We start from the raw sequence: 7,563 nt of genomic DNA on the forward strand, positions 1-7,563 counted from the left end.
GGGTCAGGCTTCTGTTGCTTCCTTGGTTTCCATGAAAACCCCTGATATTGTGATAATACACACCCTTGTGTTGCTTTGGCTGGTATAATGGATTTACTTACACGCTAAAGAAACTTGGATAAGATATATGCTTCTCATTTCAACAGTGCCTGTGTGTTTTAGGAGTTAAAAATGTTTGTGGAAAGAAAGATCCGGAATGATAGCTTTTCTCTCTCTTCTCAATGAGAACACTCCTAGGCTCACAATAACTACTTTTCAACTTAATTCGGCAAGTTCTATTTTTTAAAAGGCAATATAAGCGTAAGAAAATAATAATCTACGACTTTACTTTCAGAAAGTATTGAACCTAATATGAATATTTTCAATATAAAGTCAGTGGTTCCAGGACTTCCTGGCTGGGTGACTTTGGACGTCACTTAATTATTTTAAGCCTCTGTCTTTTTCATATCTAAAACGGGGATGATGACAGCACTGCCATGAAGGGCTGCTGAGAAGACTAATTTGGAGATTGTGTTGTGCCCCGCACGTAGATGACGTGTCTGTTAGAACCGATTGTTCCAAGTGAGAGAAAACTCTGATAATTGGCTTTAACAACAGAAAACTGTCGTGCCACACGTAGTTGAAAAGACCAGAGTTATGACAACCTTCAGATGAGGTTTTACTTACTGATGATATGGTTTCTCCACTCTCCTTTATGCATTACCAGTCCCATCCTCAGATTCCATCCTGTGATCCCTTCGCAGATCTGGGCTCTCCTCTCATGTTAGCAAATTGGATGCAACAGTCCCAGCTATCACAGCCTTGTGCACACTATGCCTTAGCTCAAGAGAGAGGTTGTATATTTTCAAATGGGCCTAACAGAAAACTCATTGATTCTCACTGGATTTCTTATCATCCCAGTCAATGTAAGCAGGAGAATGGGATGCGATTCACTGATGAATCACCCAAAACTAGCACCTATTTCTTCAGTAGGGATAGTGGGAAGGGTAGGTCCTCAAAAGTAAGAGGGATAGATTTGAGGCAGATGTCTTCTATAACTCAGCACATTCAGTAAATGTACCTTTTTTTTTTTTTCACCTTCAAAAGGATTTTAAAAACCTACACAAAATAGACCATATTATCTTCCCCAATATTTTATTTTGTATGAGTTCTCACAATTGTGTAACTTTCATTAGTTTGTATCTCAGTGTGGTTTTTAGAAAGGCATCCTAAGAAATATTTTATTCTTAATTGAAAGGTTGATCTGAACAACTTATTATTTGGCCTTTTAAAAAATTTCAGTAGGGTTTCTACTTTCCAGAGTCTTCTAAGAAAATGGAACTTTTGCAGTTTTTTTTTTTTAATAACTTTATTTATTTATTTTTGGCTGTGCTGGGTCTTCGTTTCTGTGCGAGGGCTTTCTCTAGTTGTGGCAAGCGGGGGCCACTTTTCATCGCGGTGCGCGAGCCTGTCTCTGTTGCGGCCTCTCTTGTTGTGGAGCACAGGCTCCAGATGTGCAGGCTCAGTAGTTGTGGCTCACGGGCCCAGTTGCTCCGCGGCATGTGGGATCCTGCCAGACCAGGGCTTGAACCCGTGTCCCCTGCATTGGCAGGCAGATTCTCAACCACTGCGCCACCAGGGAAGCCCTTTGCAATGTTTTAATTAAAAAAAAATAACTCTTCATATTAATGTGCTGGATCCTAATGTCTTTGGTTCCTGTTATATTCCTGTTCAATTATTCCTTCAAGCACTTTGTTCTCCCATGACTCTTCCTTTTTGTTACCACATCTTTTCAGAGATGAGCTTCTGGACAACTGAACCTCTTGGTATCTGGTACCAAGAGTCAGAGCAATCACATCTGGGAAGCTATTTATTAAGCTACACTTTTAAATATTCTAATGTAGTTTAAGAATTCAGTTTAATAGTGTACATTACATTGGCTTAAACGGATATAATTTGGATTAGTACCTAATTTTTACAAATTTGTTATTCTAATCTCCCTGAAAAAAATTTCCTTATCCCCATTCTTCTCTTCCCATTTTATCCTCCTATTTTATTGTTTCTGATCATCTCTACTTCAAATTTTTAAACTTGTAACCTACAGAAATACATTTTACATATACTTTACATTATGATCCAGCATCTATACATATTCACATATACATATGTAAAACAAGTTTTACAAAACAATACTTACCCTACAATGCAACTTGATGTTGTCTATTCTGTTCTGTTCTATTCCATTCAACTTTATTATATAAGTTGCTCCTTTATAATCCTGTTATTTGACCTCATGATCCACTGATGTGTCTCAACAATATAACTTGAAAATTATTGCTAAAGCAGTACTTCCTCACTGGGAGATTTTTACCCCACAGGGTTTTTATGATTGTACTCAAAGGAATTTTGTCTCATAAAGGCAAAATAGCAAATATTTCTATTTCCACTTAAAAGGGCATTATACAAAATAAAATAATTATTGAAATGTTTCCCTTAACTACACAGTTGAAAGCCCACTGGAGCACATCAAGTGACAGTACATGCCAGTAAATGAAAACCAGATAAACGTTATAATGATTCAGTTACACAGTTGTTTTACTACCCAACAGAGCAATTCTGGGTACCTTGATGTTTTGACTATTATGAAGTTAATTTTGGCAAATTTGCATCATCAGATGCATGATTTATATTCATCTGATAAAAATTTTTATATGATGCATTGTAATTGTCTCTAATATATTAGAAACCAGTTTATGAGTGAAAATAAATTATTAAATTATATCGTTTATTTTTTATTTACTGGGACTAAACTATTCACAGTAATATTTTATTGTTATTTTTGAGAAGTGCCTGCATGGAGTAGTGTAAAAATTCCTCTTTTGATTGTCATTGAGAAACAAAAAATATCAAAATTAACCAATTGATATTTTAAAACACAAAAATATAAGAATTGCAAACATCAGATCACAGTTTTGACCCATTTCTGATGCTGTAACACATTACTAAAATTTCAAAGTATTTGTGTGCATTCTGTACATTGAGACCAAACAAAAGGAATTTATCAACAAATTTGCTGTTGCTTATATACTTATTTATTTTTTTGTTTCTTTTTTGTTCACTATTGTTGTATTTTTTAGATTCCACATATAAGTTATATCATACAGTATCTGTCTTTCCCTGTCTGACTTATTTCACTTAGCATAATACCCTCCAAGTTCATCCAAGTTGTTGGAAATGGCAAAACTTCATTCTTTTTTGTGGCTGAGTAGTATTCCCCTGTATATATATATATTACATCTTTATCTACTCATCTGTTGATGGACATTTAGGTTGCTTCCATATCTTGGCTATTGTGTTGAATATAATGCTGCTATGAACATTGGGGTGTATGTATCTTTTCAAATTAGTGTTTTTGGTTTTTTTGGATATATACCCAGGAGTGGAATTGCTGGGTCATATGGTAGTTCTATTTTTAGTGTTTTGAGAAAATTCCATGCTGTTTTCCACAGTGGCTACACTAATTTACATTCCTACCAACAGTGTGCAAGGGTTTCCTTTTCTCCACATTCTTGCCAACATTTGTTATTTCACAAGAAATGTAGCAATGGAATCATAGGGTTAGGGAATTAAGAAAATTCAATTATAAACGAACAAATTGTGTGACCTGGATTTTTTAAATTAAGCTGGTTCCTCCTCCCCTGCTACAGTATAGTTTTCAAAAGGTTAAATATTCATGACCCTCAGGCAAATATAATGTGAACCCATGTCAAAGATTTTATTTAATTCATTAATTAATGAGGAAACCAGTAAGATGTTAAAGCTGGTCTAAAGAGCATTTGAGAAGCTACAAACACCCACATAAGCAAAGGAATATTAGGATAAGATTTTTCAGTTAGATACAAAATTGTTACCTTTGGGGTTATCTCTGCCACCAAACAAAACAAACTATTTACATTTCTACTAGACAAAAATCTGCAAGAAATCTTTGACCCTATAGAGTTGTAAAATAGCCTAGTCAAAAGAAAGTCAAGCCTGGTTCTGCACGGAAAGAACACTTAGCAATTTCTTTTGCCTATTTTCAAGTTCTGCATAATTTTTCTGACTCCTGTTCTCTCAATATTTTTAATGTTGGAGTGTCCATAATCCTCTGTCTATACTCACTCCCTTAGTGATCTCAGTCAGTCTAGTGGTTATAAATTATATAAACATTTGGATGACTTCCATAGTTATATCTAAGTATAAATATGTAGACCTCTTTCCTCAACTCCAGACTTGTATATCCAACTGCCTATAGTACAGTGCTCTTAGATATCTAATGGACAGCTTAAATTCAACACATCTAAAACTAAACTCCTGCTTTTCCTTTCTATAAAAAGGCTATTACACCTATATCCCCTATCCCCCAATATTGGCTACTCTATCCTTTCAGATAAGCAGAAGTTACCAGTACCTTATTTTCTCACATTCTATAGGCAATCCTTCAGGAAATACCAATCCACCTTCAAAATATATCAGAATCTACTTCTCACCACCTCCACTGCCACCACCTCATATATCATTAGGTATGTCCCTGCAGAAGGGCTGAGCTCCAGGGAGACAACTTTCCCAAATAAAGCAGAGCTTTGATTTGTTCAAGGGCAAATGAATAGTTCTCTAAACCTGAATATACAAACTGGCTCTCCAGAAAACCTATTCTCCTGAAAAGTCCAGTAAGTGGTGTTATTGAATAGAACATTATTTCTTTGATTTATAATTGCTATCTAGCTATTCCTAATATCCCCAAGCATGTATAAAACAACTTCCTCTATTTAAGTATGTTGTGAAAATTCTTTTATATTTTTTTTAAGTCTCGATTTTTTTTTTTTTTTTTTTTTCTGTACGCGGGCCTCTCACTGTTGTGGCCTCTCCCGTTGTGGAGCACAGGCTCCAGACGTGCAGGCTCAGCGGCCATGGCTCACGGGCCCAGCCGCTCTGTAGCATGTGGGATCTTCCCAGACCGGGGCACAAACCTGTATGCCCTGCATCGGCAGGCGGACTCTCAACCACTGCGCCACCAGGGAAGCCCTCGATTTTTTTTTTTCTATTCACTTACATAAGTGATAATAGTCACTGTTCAAAACAATTGATTTCTCTGATGTACATGTCACTCTTCAGGGAACCTGAAATGTGCTGATGCTTTAGGTATGTACTTGTGTATCTGTGCAGAAAGGCTTTGTGATAGCTTTCTGGGACTACCATAGCGAAGTACCACAGACTGGCTGGCTTAAACAACAGATATTAATTTTCTCACAATCCTAGAGGCTACAAGTCTCAGTTCAAGATGTCAGCAGGGCTGTTTTTTCCCTAGAGGCCTCTCTCCTTGGCTTATAGATGGCCCTCTTTTCTCTGTGTCTTCACATGGTCTTCTCTCTAGCCCTGTCTGTGTCCTGATCTCTCCTTACAAGGACATCAGTCATGTTGGATTGTGGCCCACCCATTTGACTTCATCTTACCTTAATTACCTCTTGAAAGAACCCATTTCGAAATACAGTCACATTCTGAGGTACTGGGGGTTAGAACTTCAACACCTGAATTTTGGAGGGAGATAATTCATGCCACACTTTCACTTCAGTAATGGGCAGAGATGTCATGTTAACTTAGATAACTGGCACAAATGCAAAAGAGAGATCTGAGTCACCAGCTTGCGTGTCAAGATTCCAAAATAACGGCATTCAGGGCCCAGCCTGGGGCATCCCTTACCTTCATGTGCCCTTTGGTTTGCGGTACCTACTAATCTCAGGTCCAGCAATGAGTACAGTATATTTGTTTGTATTTCTCTCTTGACTCAACACAGATAAAAAGATTGAAAAACAGAGATAAAAAAGTTGCATCAGTAACAAGTCATATCTTTGCAAATGGTAGTGGAAAAGAAGACTACCTTCTGTACTTATGAAGACTGAGTATTGTGTTTTGTTTTCACGTTAATTGTAGATACCAATTTTATATACAAAATAATTCACTAAATAACACATAAAATCAGGGGATTTTAAAATTTGTCAAAGTAGTCTTATTCTCTGTTGTTAAGCAGAAAACCTAGAAGAGTTCTGTAGTTGGAGACAATAGGCTAAATCAAAGAAGGAGAAAACAGTTATGATTTTTAAAACCACTGAAGCTTTAAGTGTCTGCCAGTGTTCTGGTGATTTGGGGCTGAAATCTGCTCTGTTCCTTACTTTCCTTTGTCAGCAGTGTTCACCATGGCAACTTCAATAAAACTCCCCTCACAAATGTTTTTCTTCTAGAGTGCAAAGCACCTTTTTAAAGAAGGCCGACAACCTGGTAGGAATGGGTGTTCAGAAAAAAATCAAATGAAAATTATTCTGCTTTCTTCATGATTGCTGTAGGTGGCAGGAGGTGAGGACATTATACAGGGGATAAAGTTGGGTGAAAAAAACATTTTACCTTGTTTTGAAATAAAAATTGTTTTTTTGAGGTATAAAATTAGTTTAAAATATGTTAGAGAAACTTTTCCCTTTCATAACATTTCTTTACTTCTCATCTAAGCATTTGGACAAGCTTTGTCCATACAAATTCATGAGCCACTTTCGAATGTGGATTTTGTATGGACAACTTTAGCCAATTACCTGATTTAGTGAAAGCTGCTTGGGTCCAGATCCATTTCTTGGGACTACTTTGGTAAACTTAACTAATGTGGGATTTTGAGCACACCATTAAATCTCCCTGGGTTCCTTTTAGTCCCTCCCCATAAAATGTGGAGGCAGTAGAAGCCCAGGAGTTCTCAGCCTTACAATCACATTAGAATCAAGTGGAAATGTTTCGAAAATGCCAATGCTAGGACCTTATATTTTAATTTATATATTTTAAGATTATATTTTAAGGTCTAGGTGATACTCAGATGTAAGATTTTTTCTTTTTTCTTTTTAAGTACCCAAGGCAATTTTAATGTCTAGCTAGACTTAAGAATCACTGTATTTATTGATCTCAAAGAATCCTTCCAACTACACCTTTCTAAGGCACTGATGTACAAGTTGACTTCAGCAGGGCTTGACTCTGATAGGAGTGCTGATTAAGTACCTTTGCTTTCAAATTTATGTATCTTTTGTTTCAAGATTCAGGAAAGAATGGCATTAGCTTTTAATTTAGTAGCCTAGCATCTTTATTCCTGCTTATCTATTCATTATCCAGAATAAGCCCAAAAGTCATGTCAGTGTCCAGTGCAGAAGTAATACCTTCACTTTCAAAACACATTGGTTTTCAAAGGATTTTATTACTTAGAGGTTGGTCAAAAGGCATTAACTAGATACAATATTACATTATTTTCTTGTGTGTGTGAAAATGGCCAAGACAAAGTTAACAGCAGATTTTTCAAATGACTCCACAATTCTTTGTTGCCATAGTGGGTACCTTTTCTCTTAGAACAGTGGGTCTCAATCCTGACGGCACTTCAGAATTGCCTGGGAAGCTTTTTCAAAATCTTCATGCTTAGGCTATCAGAATCGCTGGACCAGGCACCAGTTCTTTGAAAGCTTGCCTGGTAATTACAAGATGGAGCCAGGGCTGAGAACTGCTTGCTCTAGAATGAAGTTG

This window comes from Aethalodelphis obliquidens, unplaced genomic scaffold (genome assembly GCF_003676395.1).
Source record: "Aethalodelphis obliquidens isolate GAN/ISIS:26980383/991018 unplaced genomic scaffold, ASM367639v1 scaffold3, whole genome shotgun sequence".
Taxonomy (NCBI): domain Eukaryota; kingdom Metazoa; phylum Chordata; class Mammalia; order Artiodactyla; family Delphinidae; genus Aethalodelphis; species Aethalodelphis obliquidens.